This window comes from Lolium rigidum, chromosome 2 (assembly GCF_022539505.1).
Source record: "Lolium rigidum isolate FL_2022 chromosome 2, APGP_CSIRO_Lrig_0.1, whole genome shotgun sequence".
Taxonomy (NCBI): Eukaryota; Viridiplantae; Streptophyta; class Magnoliopsida; order Poales; family Poaceae; genus Lolium; species Lolium rigidum.
In genome coordinates, this window is record NC_061509.1 from 157,781,075 (window position 1) to 157,804,168 (window position 23,094).

Below are 23,094 nucleotides of genomic sequence, written 5' to 3' on the forward strand. Positions count from 1 at the left end.
TTTCGTGCCCCTGGTTCGTTAGTTGTACTCAGCTTTTCCCCGGTCCCTTAGTTTTTCCTCGGCTTTCCCCTCCTCTAGTTTGAAACACGCACAAGTGCCTGGAACGGCCGGTAGCCGTCGGGTCGCAGGCCTTGACCGTTAGTCCGACCGGGTGGGGCCGCACAGGGGCAGCTCCTCCCCGACCGTCTCGTGCCGACGGGTAGGGTCGGGAGACACGTCGGAGCAGCCATCCATTTATCGCCGACGTGTGGGCCGTTTTATTTTTCATGATTTTATATGCGGTGCTGCCAATGACAAATGGGGCCGCTCTATAGGGCTGCCGCAGCCAATGACAAATGGGGTCGTATATTTTTCAGTAAAAGACATATATTGCCGCTCCGTGGGCTGCCGCAGCCAATGACCAGTGGGGTCGTCTATTTATTTAGGGAAACTCATATATTGCCGCTCCGTGGGGCCTCCGCAGCCAATGACCAGTGGGGTCGTATATTTTTCAAGAAAAGACATATATTGCCGCTCCGTGGGGCTGCCGCAAGCAATTGACCAAGTGGGGTCGTCTATTTATTAAGAGAAACTCATATATTGCCGCTCCGTGGGGCCTCCGCAGCCAATGACCAGTGGGGTCGTCTATTTTTCAAGTAAAAGACATATATTGCCGCTCCGTGGGGCTGCCGCAGCCAATGACCAAGTGGGGTCGTCTATTTATTTAGAGAAACTCATATATTGCCGCTCCGTGGGGCCTCCGCAGCCAATGACCAGTGGGGTCGTCTATTTTTCAGGAAAAGACATATATTGCCGCTTCCGTGGGCTGCCGCAGCCAATGACCAAGTGGGGTCGTCTATTTATTTAGAGAGAAAAAATCATATATTGCCGCTCCGATATATGTCTTTAGAGAATATCATAGAGAGAAGCAACAAGTTCGCTAATTAATTATTCTTAAGCTAGACCGGAGAAGCGCCGGCAGCTCGTTCCCCACCGTCGGCCGGAGCAGCCATCGCCGGCGCCTCGTCGCGCCGCCGGCTCGTCCCCCGGCGGCGTCGGACGAACTGCGGCGCCGCACGTCAACCACGGCTCCAAGCACTTGTTTCGTCCGCACGCATTGTACCCACCGCAGGAAAGTCCGCCGCAAGCAGCATCCGCCGCCCACGACGACCGGGATTTGTTCCGCGCACCAATTGGCATAGCTTGGTAAGACCTCCGCTTCCGCCTCCCCCGCCCCCTAATCGATTCGGTTCCCGTAATTTATTGGAGTTTGCAGTGTACGAAATAGTGCTCAATGTCTCGTCGTAGCGGGTACACCGGCGAGGGTGGGGATTCGATCATGTCGTGGCCACGTTCTACTTCTCCTACCTCGTCGGAAGTGCAGGTATATAGCTTCAGCTCTCCGTACTACCGTTGAATTTGAAGTTCCGCCATGGCTTGTTGGGGTGATTTCAGTTGTTCTTTTTTCCATTATTGTTACGAGTTAGCCGAGCAAGCCGATGATCCATGGTACATTGCATACCAAGATGAATCAACCCAGTGGTGTAGCCAGAGGATGGATTTGGAGGAGAAGGTGGCCAATTTAGGTGATGAATTGGCCCGTAAAAACCTCGATGATATTCGAGCCGAAGCGTATTGTGGAGGAAGAAAAGAAGAATTCAGAGCTTATTCGCAAGGAGAAGTTGAGAGTTGAGACAGATCTTGCCGTATTTGATCAAGTGGTAGAAAATCTAGAACATGAACTTAAAGTGATGGGAGAGGAGAAAAGTAGATTCATCTCGTGCAGTTTTATTAGGTGTCATCCCTGTCCTAGCAGTTATGTGGTTCCGGTAGACGATTTAGTATAGAATTGTTATTCAGTAGATGGCTCTAACCACCGTATTTTGTTGTGGCTCTAAGCACTGTATTTCGGTGTACAATTTCCTACTTGTGCTAAGTAATGCGCACGATAATTTTAGCATGCATGAACATTTTATAAAAGTGAAGGGATCCCAAAAGTGAATGCATGTACCAGCCTCCGGATCAAATACATATCAATATCTTCCCAATCAAGTTGGGATAGAATTCAAATCATACATACGGATGTACATGGACACATCAAGAACGTGAAGAAGCTTTTTTTGAGACGGAGGTAGTAGTTCAAACAATTTTATCCCAATTGGAAATTGAAAAATACAAATTTATAATAATTTATCCTAATTTGCGCCATCAAACGTTGAAGCGATGTTATCGGCGATGGCTTCAATGTTCGTGGCATCGATGACCAAGTGTCGGAACCGCCGCTGTCTTGGTGTACTTCACCGGCGACGGATCTGCGGAGGGCTCGGATCGGCGGCTTTGCGGCGCGGTTGTAGACGATGGCTTCAATCGTCTTGGCATCGATTCGCACTCTCGGCACCGGAAGTGAGACATCAACGAGCTGGGTCCGCGTCGTCGAAGCGATGTTGTAGGCGATGGCTTCAATGTTCGTGGCATCGATGACCACCGTCGGCACGGCCGCCGTCTTGGTGTTCTTCATCATTCAACGGATCTGAGAATAGAATCGAAAGTGAGACAGAGAGAGACATTTCAACTATTTCGACGGTTAGATCCTCACCGGCACTCTTAGATCCACGGCGCACGCACGGTTAGATGCACGCCGCCGCACGCACGGTTAGATCCGCGCCGCCGCACGCCGCCGCACGCACGGTTAGATCTGCGCCGCCGCAGCCGCCGCACGCACGGTTAGATCCGCGCCGCCGCACGCACGGTTAGATCCGCGCCGCCGCACGCCGCCGCACACACGGTTAGATCTGCGCCGCCGCAGGCCGCCGCACGCACGGTTAGATCCGCGCCGCCGCACGCACGGTTAGATCCGCGCCGCCGCACGCCACCGCAAGCACGGTTAGATCCGCGCCGCCGCACGCCACCGCAAGCACGGTTAGATCCGCGCCGCCGCACGCACGGTTAGAGAGAGGAGGGTTGGTAGGTATGTGCTCTGCTCTTGTCTCCGTATGCGTCCATCGTGGTCCATAGATACAACCAATGATCGAACGGTGCAAGCGTTCGTTGAGCTTTCATCCAACCAAGATCCGTGTGACATACATCTCGACCAATCAGAGATCAGCCAGTGAGTACAAGTTAGGAAAACTGAGTAGAACTGAGAGGGGGAAAAGTGAGGAAATGTTTATCGGAAGGGCAAAACCGAGTATGACCGAGTAAGACAAGTGGGCCCGAGGGGAAAACCGAGTAACACTAAGTAAAACAGGGGCACCCAAATAATAAACGGACTAAGGGAAATTGAAGCTTTTGGCATAAAAATTGTAAAATTGTGTTATTTGAACAATATATTACATTTTGGCCGACTAGATATTGTTTGCAACTCAAAGATACACAAGTGTGACGAATTTGGACTCATTTGGACAAAGTTTGTAAGCATAGTGGGTATTTGGGAGGTGTATTGAGCAGTAAAGCCCCGCATCTTCATATCTAGTAGCTCATGGACTAGGAAGTGGTTTTGAAGCTTTTGGCATAAAAACTTCATATCTCTATATTTCCTTTTCCATTATTATTTCTCTAGGTTGTAGGTAACATAACAAGGCTCAATGGGAAGGTTCCACCATGTTTTGAATTATTTTGAATTGAACCCTAAAATGTTAAAACCCTAAAACCCTAAAACCCTAAAACCCTAAAATGATAAATGTGGCTTAAATGTGGCATACAAATTGTTCATACAAATTCAAATTGTTCAACACAAAGGCATCCCCAATACAAATTGTTCAACACAAAGGGATCCCCAATACAAAGGGAACCCCAATACAAAGGGAACCCCAATACAAATTGTTCAACACAAAGGGATCCCCAATACAAAGGGAACCCCAATACAAATTGTTCATACAAATTCAAATTAGTTGTTCGGAATAAAATCTTTTTCTTGCTCCTGGTGTGACTCGCCGGGCCACCACCTTACTCCGGGTAACCCTACCAGGGATATTACCGGTGTCTACCTTCCTTTTGCCCTCTTTCTTGTTCTTCTTCTTCTGCGAAGCTTCTGCTTTTTCTTCTGCCATGAGCTCTTCGAAGTGTGCATCACACATGGCCTTACAACTATCGAGGCAATGTCGATAATACTGTTGACTCTCCTCCGGACTCATCGGTTGAAGCCATTCTACATCCATCCGTTCCCTCTCGCTCTCGATCCATCGGTTCAATCTCCTCATGTTGAACTGTCGCTTCAATCTCCTCTCGCATTTGCCGCTTCAATCTCCTCATGTTGAACTCGTCGCTTCAATCTCCTCTCGCATTTGCCGCTTCAATCTCCTCATGTTGAACCGCTCGCTTCAATCTCAAGTTGAATTGCTGCTTCATTCTCCTCTCGCATTTTCTCGCTCCCGCCCGATCTTCCATTCCAAAAGCCGGATCAACTCCATTTTTACAAAGCCTAGCAATGTGTCCAGGGATTCCACAACGTTTGCACTTACGTTTTCGAATCGGTGCACCACCCTCTCGCACTAGCTCGATCCTATTCTTCCTCGGCCTACCCGCCGGTCTAGTCAATACCGGAGAGTACAGCTTGAAGCCCGGATCGACTTTCATCCATTGGTCTTTTCCCAACAAGGTAGGAACATTCATAGCATATGCAGCCCTAAATTTTGCAACAGAGAAATACTCGACACATACCGATCAACTTCACCATCTTCACCCCCTATAACACTCATGAAAAACAATGCGTGTATGCAGTGGTATCCCACGGATCCGCCATCCCCTACAATGGCATGTCCTATCAACCAAACTTCACTGGATACCTCCACTCGCCTGTTTTTACCGTCGGTGTAGGTTACCTCAGCCTCCATTCCTTTTCGACGCATTGCATCCTCAATTGTTTTGCCCTCTCATGCAAAGACTTAATCAAAGATGGGAGCATGAGATGGCCAACATAATTTGTGGATGCAATTCTTTGACGCAGATCGATCTTTATCATGATCATCCGCCTAATCTTATCAAATATTTGCCACAAAGCATAAGCCCTTTCAATGACTTGACCTTTGAGTTGAAACTCTCCGCAAGGTTACTTGTTACATAGTCTACCTTGCAAATTTCATTGAATTGGCTTCTTGACCACACCCTACCATGATGTTCATCCAAGTACTCCTTCACCCCAGGTTTTTGTTTATACAACACATCCAAATGAAACTTATGCTTCCTAGAGCTGCATGTGTATGAAGCTGGCCATAGGTTGTCAGTAAAAACTTTACCCTTGAATTTCTTTGTAAAATTCTGTACCAAGTGTCGCATACATTCCCTATGCTCCACTCCGGGGAATACCGCTTCTACCGCACTCTCCAAACCTTTGCAAGCGTCCGTGTGGATAACAAGTCCCGGTGGATGACCTATAAGGTCGCGCAAGTTCTCGCGTAAACCAAGTCCAACTTTCCTCCGACTCAACCTCCAAAACTCCATAAGCAACAGGGAACATCCAATTATGTCCATCAACTGCAGTAGCGAGCAACTAGCTGTCCTTTAAACCTACCATGAAGAGCTGATGCATCCACGGCCAAATAAGGCCTGCAACCGTCCAAAAGCCTTTCCAGCAAGCTTTGAAACAAACAAAAGCCCTTCTAAAACATTCCTTGTGCATTACCTTCCCGCTTTTCAATTTGTAGGGAACTGTATGCTTGTCTATTGCTACAACACTGCCTGGACTAGCCATCTCCACTTCAGCTTTGAAAGTGTAAAGCAACTGAAAGCTTTCATTCCATGGACCATTGATCTTGTCAAGAGCCATTTCCTTTGCATAGAACATCCTCATGTAAGGTACTTTCATCCCTTTATACTTCTCAGCCACCTTTTTCCGGAGTGCCGTTGGACCAAGTGAAGGAGTTTCTCTCGGCCAATCTAGGATTATATCTCGCCAACCACCTAGTCTTCGCTAGCTTTGTTTTCAGTGTCCGGCTCTCCCCTAGAGGTGGACACCTATGGATCTCCTTATTAACCTTTATCTCGAAACATAATGATAAGGGATGTCAGTAATAGATAACAAATTTTACACCGTGATCTAAATACACAACCGGTTGGCGTAGTACCTGAACCAAGCCGCTTCGCGCATTGTGGATGCATGCAGCCTAAACCTACACCTTGGGTATGGGCATTTAATTGTGAACCTACCTGGCTCACTTTTAATAACCTCATAATTATTCTTAGTGAGAATGTGATATGTAGTAATTGCATTACGGCAGTCCATCATCGTTTGAAACACGGTGCCTTTTGCAAGCCGAGGATTCTCCCTGTTCCACTCAATTGTTGGCAAGTCTTCGCCTTCGTAATCGGCTAAAACGAGGCTGTCATCGTTCTCATTCTTCTCTTCATCATCAGTCTCATCAAATCTGGCACCAAAAGCAATATCTTCCATGTATTGATCCTCCATTGCCTGCTTACTGCATCGATCTACCAATTCAGGAAACATTAACTCATCCTCATCATCTTCAGGAGACTGATCCGCAATCTCTGCATCGTCCTCCACATTGACCACAGGAACGATCCGGCTACCACTCGCACCGGGGACGGATGGTGCTGCCGTGGACCTACAAGGATCGCCGCGGCGCACACTATTAGCAGAGAGGCAAGCAGCAGAGAGAGACATGATGCCCGACCACCCGATGATGCCCCAACACCGGATGATGCCCGGCCCCCGTCCACGTGGACACGAATTTTACCGAAATGGCAAGAAGCATTCAAAGCAAACAGAATTCCCGGATCATCGTCGGAAATTAGTGGAACCAATCTTCGCTCCGTGTCTGTTGAAATATTCGAAATGAACCGCATCGAGAGAGCTCCGGGAGTACTTATCGAAGATGTTAGCTTTCAAATCCCTCAACGAGATGGTGGTTGCAACCACCGCAGGAAGTAAAACCCATTCATTAGGCGTTTAGAATCACGCGTAAAGCTAGAATCCAGCCTAACCACCAGCCGAAAAGCCGGCGCTGGATCAATCCTATTCGAAAAGCAACGCAGCTTAGTTGAGCAACAACGATTGGCGCTCAAAAACTGCCTACCGTTAATTCACATAGGCGGACGATGCTTACCCGGATGGAATCCATGCGTTAGATCCCTCCGATTCCCAATCTTCTCCGCGGCCGACGGGAAGAGGCGGTACACCGGACGGATATACAAACTCTACCGCGACAGGGGTAGATCTAGATCTGTTGGAGGCGGATCCCTCTCCGCCTCCCGGGGGTGGTGGTGGGGGCGGGGGCGGCTCGGCGGCGGACGACGCCATAAGGTAGGAGGGCAGGACGGCGTGGCGGCGGAGGGGCGGTGTGTGAGCTCCTCCAGTATCGGGCGGAGTGGAAAGCTTTGGGTGAGCTCCTCGAGTCAACAGTCAACATAGTTCGAAAGAAACGGTCAATTCAACACCAACGCGGCTCCCTAGCCGTCACCGGTAACGGTGAAGGCCACTGACCAGACGGCAACCCTCCCGTCTGAGCGTCTGCGACGGGTTTCAAACTAGAGGGAGGGGAAAACTGAGGAAAAACTAAGGGGCTGGGGAAAACTGAGTACAACTAACGAACCAGGGGCACGAAAATAGAAATCCCTAAAATTTTTGGTGTACATCGTGACATTCTATGTTCGTACACAAGTTTTCGTGGAAAAACAACATTTTCTGTGGTGTGTACAAAAAAGACAAAAAAAATATGCTGTACGTAGTCGTGTTAGAGCATCAAAATTTGTCTTTTTTACAGGAGCCACATAATTATTATTTTTTTTGAAAATTTCTGTACCAACATAAAATATCTAGATGTACATGTAAAAATTTAGTTAAGAATTTTTTGACACTTCAAAATATGGATTCACACAATGAGTGTTGGGGGGATGACCCGGTGTGCCAAAGGCATGCCAAACCGGATGGTTTGGTCCATTAAGATACCGGTTTAATGTTTATACCGGAGCACAGAGATAAGAGTTTGGCTAAGTAAAGCTAAGCCGGTATCCCCAAGAGGGGTATACCGGAACCGGATAGAAAAGATACCGGGCCACCGGAAAGAAGAGCATGTCGGCAGGACTGGTCAAAGATCCTCTCCAGAGCTAGAAGACAAAGATGAGCTAAGCAAAGTAGCTTTAAATGAAGGGCTGACGATAAAGAGAAAGATGACGAAGAAAGAAGTCGGAGGACGTCAGCCTCCCTGATTAAAGAGAACCCCGGTGTCATCTATGATTAAAGTAACTTTGTAAAGTAGTTTGTCTAGTCAAAGATGTCATTAGGGTTTTTTGCCCTGTAAGCCACCCTCTCCCCTATATAAGGAGAGGGGGCAGCCCTCTCTACGGGCACGCACGATAGACGAACACTTGTACTGAGAAACTTGTAATCTGTGGTGATCAATAAAGAAGATGATCTAGAGCGAGTTCTTCCTTATGTCTTTCTTCTTCAACCTCTCGCCTTGGCTAAGTTTTTGAGGAAACCATCCGGAAGTTCATCCCATCTAATCACAAACCCTCCCCCGAATCCTCTAGCGTCCATTCGGCCCCAACTCAAGTCATCCTATGGCATCTGTCTGTTCACCACGACGACAATGAGAGCAAATGCTCCTATGAGCCGATGTGCATTTCTCGTATGTATTGATATTATTTTCTAAATATTTAATCAAATTTTACAAATTAATTGTGAACCAGAGCGACTACACTTTGTCTGTTTAATTCCTTGTTCAAACACAGCAAAAAAAAAATCATTTCACTATTTGGGTAAAGAAAATGCATGCAACGCAAAGTGCGTATATAGCTACTGCACATGCCACCGTTTGAACAACGGCACAGGTCTTCCGCGAACGCGTGTACGGAGTATTCGGGTGCGTAGTCAAAAGTCTCGTGGTTAAAAGTCGAAGACCGCGCGCGGAAGATTCGGGTGCCACGAATTACACATTTTCTCTTGACACATTCTCCATCGTATTTTTTTTTGGGAAAATGATTCTATTCCCCCGGGGGATAACGCGCTTGCAACCCCCGGATGCCTGGCCGCGCAATCAGCGCGGGTGGACCCACCCACGTTCACCTCTCCATATCCCTATCCCCTTCCTTTTCACACACGCACGGAGAGAAAAATGGAGGTCACCGCACGGCGAGCTCTCCGCTGCGCCGCCGTTCGTCGAGCCGCTGCACCGCCGTTCGCCGAGCCGCTGCGCCGCCGTTCGCGCCGAGCCGCTGCGCAGCCGGTCGCCGCCGCATGATGGAGCCACGGCCGCTGAACGCCGTCGTCCACACCAGCACCTCCCCTGCCTCGCACCGCCGTAGAGGCCGCCGCCATGGATCTGATGGATTCGTGGCTGGAGGCCGCAGCTGCGAGCGTCGCTTTGCCGTCGATCTGACCGACGCCGCAGCTAGAGGCGCTGCCTCCCGTCTCGCCGAGGCACCTCGCCGTGCAGCCTCCCCCTCCCGTCTCGCCGAGGCGCCTGCCGCGGAGCCGCCGTCGCCCGTCTCATGGAGGCATCTGGCTATTGAGGAGCGCAGGGGCACCAAGGCAGGGCTCCGCCAGGAACGGCATCTGGCGATGCTACCAACCGCAGTCGAAAGTGCTACCTTGGGCGCCTGTTGTTGCTGCCGGCGGAGGCTGGCATTGCTACCTTTTGGCGTTTGGCAGTGCTACCGGCGGAGGGTGGATTTGCTACCTTAGGTGTTCGATGTTGCTGTCGGCGGTTCTGGGCGTTGCTACCTTTAGTATAGAAATTTTGCTACGAGGTCTGTTTTGATACAATAGCAATGACCTCGTCAGAGACCTTTGTAAAAAATGATGTGATGCTTTTTTTTTGCTATAATTGTTTTGTTGTTTTGCTACTTTAGTATAAAAAATTTGCTACGAGGTCTCCGGCGAGGTCTCCGGCGAGCCCAGCTTTTTTATTTTCTTTTCATAACGAACCGTTTTTTGCTTCAGTCATTTGCTGCCGGGGGTGATTTTTTGCTGCCGGGAGATGTTTTTTTGCTACATGCAAATCTAACCGTTAAAATGGTTGATCCGACGGCTGGGGACCCGGGGGCTGGGAAATCAGATCCCCTGGGGGACGCCCAGCAGTTTCCTTTTTTTGACGTAAAACAGTAAGAAAGGCTCCCACTGTCTCCATCGTATTTCCATCTTGGGTACGTAGGGCTCAAGTTAAACGTAGACCATACGTGCGCACACAACGAGTGCGCGTGCCGTCAAAACTCCTAGCTAGAAATATAAGAGCATCTTCAGTCGCCTTCTTAAAGGATCCTCAAATGGTGTTGGATCGAACGTTTATGGGAGACGTTTTTTTCGTGCCGCGTTTGCCGTACGTCGCTCTTCAAACGCATCCTTCAAACATGGTTCCTAAATAAAAATTGAAATAGTTTATATTTAAAAGAGATCGTTCCCGTCGAAGTGGTCGCGATCGAAGTAGCCGCGATTAAAGTACTGGACGCGTGATCATATTACAGAACGGTGGTGCATGCTAAACATAAATTAAAAGAAGGAGTTCGGTGACACCCGACAACGTATCCTAAGTCGACGTAAGCCCGTCGATCACGACGACCTCGTCATGCTTTGCCCGGTGTGCTTGCTCCGTTGCCGACGCCAGGGCCGACGCCAATGCAGATGACGCAGGTGTACTAGCAGACGTTGTCGCAGACGCGCCTGCCGGTGCCAGCTCTGCCTCCGGGGTTGGGGTTGCTGCCGCCATGCGGCAGCGCATCCTCGTACCGGGGAGACAAGTTCGGTGTCACGCACCCGGGAGTGGCATAAGGTCCCTCGTTGAAGAAACCGGGTGTCGATGGGGACACCACTCCCGAAATGTACGCCGGGCTCGCGTTGGTAGCAGCGATACACACGACCAGCATCTTCTGGTGCGCACGCACCGCCACCGAATTTTTCTCATGCTGCACCACCCGGGAGTGGCATAAGGGCCCTCGTTGAAGAAACCGGGTGTCGATGGGGACACCACTCCCGAAATGTACGCCGGGCTCGCGTTGGTAGCAGCGATACACACGACCAGCGTCTTCTGGTGCGCACGCACCGCCACCGAATTTTTCTCATGCTGCACCACCCGGGAGTGGCATAAGGGCCCTCGTTAAAGAAACCGGGTGTCGATGGGGACACCACTACTCCATGGGCTCATGTTGGTAGAAGCGATACACGCGACCAACGCCTTCTGGTGCGCACGCACCGCCACCGAATTTTTCTCATGCTGCACCACCCACCGTTCCCTCCGCTCCGCCATTGACATCTTGCGTCGCAGACAATCTTGCTACCATATTTTGTCGGTCCAGCCTTCCGGCTTCTCCCTCGCAGTCGACGCCTTTCGCCGCTTCGCGAAGGGCGCCTTCGGCCCTTTCGTCGCTGCCTCATTGCCCGGCTGCTTGGTGGCCGCTTTCTTGGCTATTTTTTTTGGGCCTGTCGGTGGCGCCATGGATGGGAGAGGGTAGCAGCGGTGGGAGAGAGAGTAGAGACGACGGGAGAGAAAATGAACCGGCGGAAGAGATGGTGCCAGACACCATATTGAATCGTGCCGGATGGAAGGAGGTTTTGGAGCGCGCGACTGAGAACGGAAATTTGTCTGGCGCGTCTAAATACTTTTGGGAGACGTTTTTGGGACGGGCTGGAGCCAGGAGATGATCTAATCAAACGAGATTGATCGAGAGTTTTCACGTTGACCCCAATTTTGTGTGGTTGTGGTGCAGGTCATGCTTCAGTGTTCCGCACGTCAGAGACAGGCTCACCTACCTACCGCCCTCGTGTCCGTAAGCCGTACACCTGGTCAAATACTTAAAAATGTTGTCGTCCAAATACAAATCGCAGAGGGGGGAAAGGTCTTTTGTTCCAAAGGAAAATCTGCATGGTGAGCTCCGTAGCTGACCAGCTGCCTCTCCAACGATAATCTGGAGGAAAAAATATAGTCGCCGTACCTACTAGGCTCATGTGCACTAATTGACTCTTACAACAAAAACAATAGTACGGATATTACATTTTGGCACGTTATCTAACTACCATGCATAATAGTAGGCTATAAGGGCATCTCCAACCGGGCGACCCAAACGGATGGCCCAGCGCGTCCGTTTTGGGCCGTTTGCGTGGCCGAGCGGACGCGCGGACAGCGGCCCGCGTCCGCGTGTCCGTTTGGGTCGCGCGCTGCGCCCAACGCGCGGACGCACCGCATAATCGGACAAATACGAAAAGAAACGAAACATGGAAATTTTAAACGATATTTCATAAACATATGCCCTATTTTGGGCAAAATTTATACATAGCCCTATTTTGGGCAAATAATCGACAAAAGAAGCCCTATATGGCTTTTAAATTTAAACTAAAAACCCTCTAGTAGGGTTTGGTCGGCGGCGCGGTGGCCGCCGGTGCGCCGCCTAGCCCCCGTGGGCAAAGTCGGCGTCGTCGTCGTCGTCGACGACGTCCCCGGGCGGCGAGGCACTGTTGTGGCTCGACCGCGCCGGGGACTCCGGCCACGGAGACCACAGGGCCTCCTCCCAGGCCGAGTGGGGGTCCGCAGCGACCCGAGGTAGCGGCGGCGCGGATAGCAGCGCCTCCTCCCTGAGGCGCTGCCGCTCTCTCCGCCGGGCGCGGCGCCCGGCCTCCCGGCGGCGCCGCTCCTCCGCGCGACGCCCGGCCTCCTGCCGCCGCTGCTCCTCGCGGCGCTCCTCGTCGGCGCGGCGCCCGGCCTCCTCCCGCCGCGCCGCTTCCTCCTCGTCCCGTCGCGCTCGACGGGCCCGGGCGTAGAGCACCCGGAGCTCCGCTTCCTCCTCCGCCAGCCGCGCCGCTTCCTCCGGCTCGGAGGTACGGATGGCATCTCGAAGGTCCGGCCGGTTGGCCTCCTCCTCCGCCGCCGAGATGAGCTTGGCGGCGCGGATGTCCGGGTCCTCCTCCGAGGACTCGGGCTTCGGCTCGAGCAGCAGCGGCGGCGGTTGCGGCAATGCCGCGCCGCCGCGGGCGGCCTCTCCGATGTGGAGGCCGCCTCGGTTTGCTGCCGATGGCCGCAGCGCCGGCGGAGGCCGGCGGCTGCTGCTCGCCTCGTCGTCGTGGGCTCCGGGAGCGAAACCGCGCTTCGGGGCCATGGCGGCGGTTTCTGCGGGAGTGGAGTGGGGACTGGAGTGGAGTTCCAGATCCCCTCCAGTCCCCATTTAATACCCTCCCGGGTCACCGCCGAGTGGGCCCAAAGGAGACGAGGCGACGGACGCCCGGACGCGAGCGGACGGCGCGTGCCATCCGCGGCCACGCAAACCTAGCCAATATTTGGGCCGGGTTTGCGTCGTTCCGGACGCCGTGGCCGTCCGCTTTTGCGGTGTGTCGCCGCGTTGGGCCGGGATTTTGTCCGGATCGACCCATCCGGACGCGCGGGCGCGGGATGGGTCGCCCCGTTGGAGATGCCCTAAAGTCGACGTGCACGTTTGGAACCTGGCAACGCGCGAGGATGAAATCATGAGCATTAAGATGAGCATCAAGATTAGCTTTTAATATAGAAGATCATAAATGCAGAAAAGTTACCAGAGCAATGCATGGTGAATTTGAACACAGAGGTCAACAAAAGTTGTTGTAATTAAGTGCATGCATGTCTGATGGTCATTTTTTCTCCCTCCCTCTTAAATATGTGTCAGTGAATGTTGAAACCAGGGCACATGGTGCATTAATTTCTTGGTTAACATCTTGGTTAAATAATCGACATGCATACTTAATTAGACCCTTAATTTTATTTGGTGACTTATGGACTTTTTAAAATAAAATCTAAGTTTTAAAAAACATTGGAGCAAAGGCTAATGATTTTGAATGTCCTAAGCTTCATGTTTTCTCCAAAGATACGTGGCTTGTACTTTGATGATATAAGGATATTTAAATATAAAAATATATGTTTGTATTATTTTATGTCCAAAATCAATGTTTAAATTTTAAATATATATTGGTTATTGAAGGTTCTGACAAGTATCTCCCCATTATTTAATGTTTTGTAATTCAAATTGTAATGGTATCCAATTTCTCAGAAAGTCCACAGTACTATTGTTCATATGAATTAACTAGATTATCCACACAAAAAATGGACCCGTTCGTATCCAAAAAAATCCAATTTGTAATTCAAATTGTAATAGTATCCAAAAAATAGATTATTCAAATGCACTAACTAACTCAGGGGTGCACATTGTTAGTTGCACGTGAATTCTGTGAGGAGTTAAATGGACCCGTTAGTCAACATGCAGTGGGGCTACAATGATTAGTGCTTCATTAAATGCATGCAAGGTAAAAACTTGAGCCTTGGTAAATAAAGCACAGATCTTGAATTAATGAATGATGCGATATCATCCTCGCGCGTTGCCAGGTTTCGATGTGTATTTTCGGCTATAAAGTATAGTATTTTTACAATACATGTCACATATTTTACTCTCATAAAGTTTCTAGGAGCAGATGCTAGAGCTGGCTCTTGCATGAGAGTACACTTCCATTCTCTTTTCAAATCTCTCTCCTCTAATTAAGCTAAAATATAATATGTTATCTTTTATAGCCAATTGACTAGATTTTATTGTACTATCTCTTAATGACCACTCGGCTTAGTGTGCAAAAAAAATCAAATCTTTCTTATCATGTGTTCTTGCTTCCGAATCTTCAAACGAACCACTCGCAAATGCCAAGGCAACGTTTGAACATGTTTAATTTCTTCTATGGCCCTCATAAATATTTTGCTAAATCAAATTTTTTTTATGGGAGACAAGTTTAATCATATGTGATTTTTGGAGAATAATTGAGCGAGGGTCTACTTGTGAGTCGATTAATTCTTTATTCATTGTTTGTCAAACTTTTTTTCCAATCATAGGATGACACGTGGCATGAGGGAAATCCTCATACCCCCTAAATGAAATCATTAACGAGGTTTATAGGATGGCTGCTGGCTTAATTTGCTACCCGTAATTATGTATAGAGAAAATGGCTTCTATACCATTGAGAAACTCATCAATGGCTCATTTGACATGCAACAAAGCAGAAGTGTTGACGTACCAAACACAAACAAAATCCAGTGATTATTTGCACTGGTTGTTAATCCGTTGTTACCTCACACAATTTATGCAACAAAAGGACTGCATTGCCCTCAGTGGAAAATAAGCAATAATTTGTACGACATGTTTGGTACAAAAAATTGACAACATATTAGCTCTATTTTCAGCATTTCAACCAAACAACAGGCATATAACAGGTTCCCATCATCTAGAACCAAAAGAACACAACCTGAAGTTGGTTGTTAAGATAAGCCTCTCCAATAAATCATGATATGCATGAAAAAGTGTTCGTAAACAAAACAAGCTCAGAATTTCAGAGTTTCAACTTCTTTTTTGCTTCGAGGGGCCATTGCTTGGTTGTTTGGCGCAATTCTCTTCCGCACGCTCGTCTGCCACTCGCGTGGGTCAAGACATGCTTCCTCCTCACCGTGCTGCTTGTGAGCCTTTGATGTGCCAAACTCAAGATCTATTTTCCCCTTCTTCACTTCGTTACGGCAGCAAGCTGCCCTCACAAGTCTGGAAAAACAATAGAGTGGTCTGGTACTCTCGTCTGTGAGTGCAGAAAATGCAGGCGTGTGTCATTTTTCTCTCACGTTGTAATTAGCAAATGAGTTCTGGTCAGGATCTAGTGTATGCTGATATGTATTAGCAGTTGTTTGAAATAAAATTTTGTTTGAGTTTATATCAATGGAAAGCTTGACAGTATTATGTATTCAAATGAAATGAGCATGTATGCGGCAACTTAGTCGTGCTTCCTGACAAATGAAATTGAACATGCAGGCTACAGCTGACAGATGCATTCATATCAGCCTTAGCTAATTCAATAAGTGATTTCATAAGACATTGGCACAGACATTAGATAGCATATGTTTGTAAATTCAAGTTACATATGAAAGCACAAGAAATTCAGTGGGAATGAATCAGAAGGCATAACACGTCTGACATGAGCAAATGAATAAATTCAGTAGCAATTTAGATGCAACAATAACAGGAGATTGCCTTCTTCTAATTAATCTTCTTGTAGCAATAGTGGCAGAGGCTTCTACTTAATCTTTTTGGTGGTATGTAGTACATGGCCTCTTGCACTAAGGGCATCTCCAACCGCGCGACCCAAACGGACGCGCTGGGCCGTCCGTTTTGGGCCGTTTGGGTCGCCGGCCGGACACGCGGATAGCGGCCCGCGTCCGCGTGTCCGTTTGGGTCGCGCGCTGCGCCCAACGCGCGGACGCATCGCATAATCCGATAAACACGAAAACAAAAGAAAAAAAAAGCAAATTTAAACGAAATTTGATTAAAACATATGCCCTATTTTGGGCAAATTTATACATAGCCCTATTTTGGGCAAATAACTAACAAAAGAAGCCCCTATATGGGATTTTAAATTTATACTAAATTTTAAACCCTCTATTAGGGTTAGGTCGGCGGCGCGGTGGCCGCCGGTGCGCCGCCTAGCCCCTGTGGGCGTCGTCGGCGACGTCGTCGTCGTCTACCCCGGGCGGCGACACGCTGTTGTGGCTGGAGTGCGCCGGGGACTCCGGCCACGGAGACCACAGGGCCACCTCCCACGGCGAGTGGGGGTCTGGAGCCACCCGACGCTGCGCCGGCGCACGGAGCAGCGCCTCCTCCCTGAGGCGCTGCTGTCTCTCCTGCCAGGCGCAGCGCCTGGCCGCCTGGCGCCGCCGCCTGTCCTCCTGCCGCCGCTGCTCCTGGCGGCGGTCCTCGTCGGCGCGGCGCCTGGCCTCCTCCCGCCGCGCCGCCTCCTCCTCCTCCTCCCGTACCGCCTGGCTGGCCTGGGCGTAGAGCGCCCAGCCCTCCGCCTCCTCGACCTCCCGCCGGGCCGCCTCCTCCATCTCGGAGGTGCGAATGGCCGCATGGAGGTGCGGCCATTTCGCCTCCTCCTCCGCCGCCGAGATCATCAGGGCGGCGCGGAGGTCCGGGTCCTCCTCCGAGGACTCCGGCTTGGGCTCGAGGAGGAGAGGTGGCGGTTGCGGCAATGCCGCACCGCCGCGGGCGGCCTCTCCGATGTGGAGGCCGCGCTGGTTTCCTCCCGCAGGCCACAACGCCGGCGGACGACGGCGGCTGCTGCTCGCCTCGTCGTCGTTCGCTCCGGGAGCGAACCGTCGCTTCGGGGCTATGGCGGCGGTTTTGCTCGGGGAGTGGAGTAGGGACTGGAGTGGAGGGCCAGATCCCCTCCAGTCCCCATTTAATAGTCTCCATGGTCACCGACAGGTGGGCCCAAGGAAGACGAGGCGACCAGCGCGCGGACGCGAGCGGACGGCGCGTGCCATCCGCGGCCACGCAAACCTAGCCCAGATTTAGGCCGGGTTTGCGTCGTTCCGGACGCCGCGGCCGTCCGCTTTTGCGGTGCGTCCCCGTGCTAGGCCACGTTTTTGTCCGGCTCGACCCAAAAGGACGCGCGGACGCGGTTTGGGTCGCGCGGTTGGAGATGCCCTAACACTCCCAGAATTCCTTGGCGGCGCCCTCATCATCGATAATAGTCTTCATCAAACCATCAAACATTTAATTTGCCCTTCGTTATATGAAAAAGGAAGGTGATTTTTAAGATGGCCGGCCAATCAGCTCCAAGTATGACAATTTGGTACGCTCCTCAATGAATGACGATGCTACAGACTACAGTACCACCAACATAGGTCAATCCCACATACTGTCTCCAGTCAAAAACTCCCCAGCTAGCGTAATGATATCTGATATGAAGGAACTTAATACTAGGATCCATTCACAAACCCTGTTTCCAACAAAGACGCTCTTTTGATCAACTAATCAACTTGAACAGATGACTGCCGCTACTACGTACATCATCGATCAATAAACAAAGAAGTTTTGTAACTAACCCACCCCTAGCTAGTTAATTTCGATCTAGCTACTTAGAGCATCTTCACCGGTAGCCCCAAATATATAGGCGCCGGTAGGGGCACCGGCACCTCCATTTGGGGGACGCCAGCACTGCATCCTCTATTTGGGGAAGCCGTTTCCACACCGGCGCCCCCAAAAAGGCGGTCCCGATATATTTAGCAAATCAAATTCAAATGTTGAAAACGATATTCATATGATGTTCGAACGAATTTATACAAAATTAACACGAATTCAAACTAAAAACTAACAAAAAAACATCTAGCGGCGCGGGGAGTTGAAGGCGCTGAAGTCTAGGCCGTCGCCGCTGGACGACGGGAAGGACCATTAACGCCGACGACCAACCTCCCCGCGTCATTTCCGATACGAACCGCTGTGTCCCCTCGCTGACAAAGCGCCCCCACTCGCGAAAACAGTCGTTCCGCGAGGCGCCGGCGCGCCCGATTCGCGCCCTTGGCGAAGGGGCCGGCACGGAGTTACCGACGATTCTATTGGACTCCAAAATTGGCCAACGCCGTTTGGGGCGCGCCGGTACGAGCTCATTTTCGACCCCGGCCCCCAAATTGCTACCGGGACCGCTATCGGAAGCGCCGGTGGAGATGCTCTTAGTAAATAAGACCAACTATGTACTGGAACAAGTTAACAACCATAGATAATTCACTGCAAAGAAATTTCAAAACGTAAAACGGAGATGTGAAGAGAACCTCTAGCTGATCTGCACGTACATTCATGAAGACATAGTCAATTCCTCTGGTATCCCGCGTCTTTACTCACGCATGCTCCTTTCTTTTGTTGCTACAGGTGAGGTTGTGCGGCTGCAAGTTGGTCAGAGCTGAATAGAGCAGCGGTGGCAGTACGTCGCTTCTACGGCCGTGTGGTCGCGCGGTGGCTATAGTCGACCATATCTACACGGCTGTGTATATAGCTGTTGTTGTGTTTGGCCGTGTTTGTGCTTGGTTTCTATGCTGCTCACCCTAATACTTTCTTTTACAATTAATACCATATATATTTATATATTAGTAAATAGTACATGGTAGAGATATAATGAGCTGTCTTCGGTGATTACAAAATAAAGCCTAAAAGAAACTATCAACTCTTTGAGGTCTTAAAAATCTTTTATCTTCCATGACACAATCTTGTATTTTTCTGAAGGCTATCGAACATAAAAACCAAATAGACATGTAGAATACCCATAATTTTGTGAGCCGCAATGCCAAGGCTATGTGCACGCGCAACCATTGAAGTAATCAACTAACATCGGCAAGAGCATCAACACACACATTTTAGGGAAAAATAACAGAATTGCATTCTCAATGTCATTAGGAAGACGATTATACGAACCACCATTGTCGAATATGTAGCATCCGTGAAAGAAAATTGCGAGGAGCATCCTCCTCGTGACAATCTTGATAGAAAATCCAAAACCAATACGACGAAACAAGTATTGAAAGGCCATACCTATGAAACTTTAATCCCAATACCATCATCGACGTCGCGAAGGAGATCTCTTCGTCGAACGAAGGGGATAAGATTGTTTATTGTAGACGATGCCATCTCCATTGCTCACCCTTGTACTCTCGTTGTTGGTGAAAAGAAAATGAAAAGTTTCAAGTGGAGTTTTTGCCCTAACTTTAGCTTTGGTCATTAGGGGACTTGTGTGACTGAAATATAATCTTGTGTTGCGTGCACAAGTTAATGAACATGGAGTACTATTGTAGATAAATTCATGGCGTCGTGTTGTGGTGTAATATTGAGCAAATTTTGAGTGTAGTAGTGCAGCTAAATTTGAATTAATAAATGCATGAAAATTTCGCATCACATTGACTGAATGTACACTGACAAAGGAAACTTAGTACAGTTAACATGTGCTTCTGAAATAATTCACAGCAAACTTATGATCTCAAATTAATTCACTAGCAAATTTATTGTATAGAATTAGTTGCGTACATAAAGATGTAATACTTAATTCACTGAATGTATATAGCAACAAAAGGAAGAAACTGATTATATATAGATTGAAAGAGCAAATGAATTGTACAAAATCAATACATGGAAGATAATGATTGTACTCCCTCCATCCCAGTTCGCAAGGCAAATTTCCAAAAAATATTTGTCCCAAAATCTCTCACCTCCTAGGCACATTTTGTATTTAATGTGGGAGTAAACTAATACATTTTTTGCATGCAAACACTCCTCTTTTTTTCTCCCACCACGCACTGGTACTCCATGCATGTGAAAGGCACAGTTTTTGCATGTTTTAACGTGCAAATTTAGAGCCAATGAGAATTTACCTTGGGCCAAGATATTTGAAAACTTTATCTTGCGAACTGGGACGGAGGGAGTACATATGATAATTCATTGAATGTATATAGCAACAAAAGGAAGAAACTTATTGTGTGTACAAATGGAAGAAACTGAGTTCACACAAGATCTTTTAGCAATTAACATTATGGAAAGCACCGAACCGATATTTTGGAGAGCAAATTATCTAGTATACAATAGAAATTTATCAAGTTTGGCACTGAGATATCATTATCACTTTGTGAGATCAGAAATTACTTCGGCATTCAGATCTGGAACTCCACTTGTGTGTTGCTCATGACCAAACAACAGGCCGTAAGCACTCCAAGAGCCTATGTTATACCCTCCTTCTGCTATTGTTCCCCGTCAGCAGCTCTATCTTCAATAGCATCTAGAGATTGCGTACACGAAGAATATAGAAAAGAGAACAGACAAAAGTAAACAAAACAAAAAATAAGACCGGCGAGAAAAACTAGAGCCAAAAATATCGAAGCAGCCTAGCCATGGCATGATCGAGAAAAGGAACACACCGACAACATCGAACAAAAGGGCCGCATTGGGCGGTGTATATGGTTTTGCCGGCCTTCCAGCACCAATGGTGATTGCCCAATTTTTCGGGCAGCCCTATACATCGCTCAGCAGGGTGCGGCAGCAAGCATCGCCTGAAGCGATCCCTGGTGGGCCGGTCCATTAGTCGTTCGCTCGCTGAAAAGAACTACTGTGGTGACCCTGCATACCACTGCATGTTGTAGTATGCCAGTCGTTGATATAACATTCGCGAAGTACCATTCCGCAAATATTACATCCCTCAGAGTAGTACAACAGAACATAGCAGGGTCCATAACTCATTCACATATTATTACAATCATCATACACAAGTCGTCTCGGAGCTCCTCTTGGGTTCTGAGAGGATAACTCCTGGGTTCGAGGCGAACCCAACTTAACTTACAATACCATTGTCTCATTAAACTAAACATTTATTTAAACGAGCAGCTAAATAGTAAGAGTTCGAGCTGCTCGGCTACTACTACTCCTCCTGATATCCTTAGGCTTGTTCTCCTCCGGAAGCCTCTCCGGATCCATAGACTATGATGTAGTCTACGCCTTCCACTCCTCCCGAGAGGTCCGGTTCCTCGTAGCCGATGATCTCGGCTCCATCATGGTTGTCGTTGTCCTCCTCCAGATGGTGCAGACAATCTAAGCATGGGGTTTAAGAGTGGTATGAGTACGAGCGTACTCAACAAGTTCATTATAGATAAGAGGTGTTTAATGCACTAGCTACGATATTAGACCAGAAAGTCTAATACCAATGCAAGTTTTGATAAACATTTCTTCAATAGATTGCTTTTATTTCAAAGAGCTATGTCCGTCGGCCTTCACCGGTTTACTAGAACTTCATGGAGCTCCTTTCCGGCCGCGTTCGCAGTTCCTCAATCCCGGAACAGGGAGTGACGAGTCACGATTCTTACGCTCTGCAGAGGTGTGTTGCTTTACCCATAAGAGATCTTAACCTTGGTGCCAACCGGGCAGCTTTCCCGTCCACACTTCCTTAGGTGTGAGGCCCGGTATAAGGTCTAGCCCATCATGTTCCTCCGCTACCTCGAACACCCACCCTTTGTTGCATACCCCGACCCCGGGTCCTCGTCGGTCCTCTTATACCACTTAAGGATGGACCCCGACCACGACAACGGTTTGGGACTCGTTAACCAAACTCCTTCGCCGGTAGCTGCAACCCATCATAGACCGCAATACCGTGGGGACTTAAGGCTTCCCCAGCCCACCGCTTGCACTTCGAGCGACAAGTGTCTACGGACTATGCCGTGGGGACTTAAGGCTTCCCCAGCCTACGGCTTGCCCCGACGGATACAAGTGTCTACGGTAAAGCGCATCCGTTGATGAACGAGAGGTGGAAACACTTTTGACTACTCCGTCCCACTCCGGATCTTATAGTTAACACGGATATTACGGCACAAGAATCACTTGGCGACATTTGTTGTTTAATCCTAGATGGATATAAGCCCGTGCAATGGAACCTCCACCATATCAACACAATCCATGGTTCCATTGCCCACCACATAGTCATATTCATAGTTATGAAAGTAGTGGTTTTGATTTTTGTGCAATAGTGATAACCATAATACTTTGCAAGTAATTTGATAAAAATACTCAAATGACATGAGCAAGTGATGAACTTGCCCGAACAACTGCAAAGTTCTGCAGTTGGAAGGTATGGACTGACCCTTGTCCTCTTGTTCTGAAAAATAGCATCATTGTCCGATAAGGGCAATGGTTAAAGAAGCAATTATGCATGATTCCATTTTTAGGGTTTGTTCCCCCCTTCCGATGTCGTTAATATTTCATGTAAGAGGTTAATACTAAGAATGATTTGGGGATACTTGATTTAGGGTAAAATGCAACCTTGAAATGTTGTCAAGGTGTTTTTGAAGTCCAAATGCATTAATGGACTTATTTTCATTATTGAAAATAATATGTGTGATTTAAATTATTATTTAAATCATCAAATTAAGATTCATTCTTAATTGTCTTCAAAAATTCTCTTTGACATTTTATTTAATTAGAGAATTTTATGCTGATCTATTTTCATATTTTTAATTATTTTTTAGAGCTATTCAACATTTCTTACAAAATTTCAAAGTTTACGTATTTCTTGGAATTAGGAAATGACCTAAATGCCCTTGGGCCCCACCTGTCAGGGTGGCCCAACGGGTTAGGTCGCACCCGAGCCACCCTTTGGGCTCGGTCGGCCCATTTGTTCTCTCCCCTCTCCTCGCGCAGAAACCCTAATTCCCTCTTTCTCTCGCGACACCGTGGTCGCCTCGCCGTCGCCGGATTATTCCGACCGCCACCGGCCGTCCCCGCCGGCGAAATCGGACGCAGTCGAACGACCGCACGACGGCGCATCGATTGGTCCGCGCCGATCTGCGTTTCGCCGCTTCCTCGTCGCGCCCCCTTCGC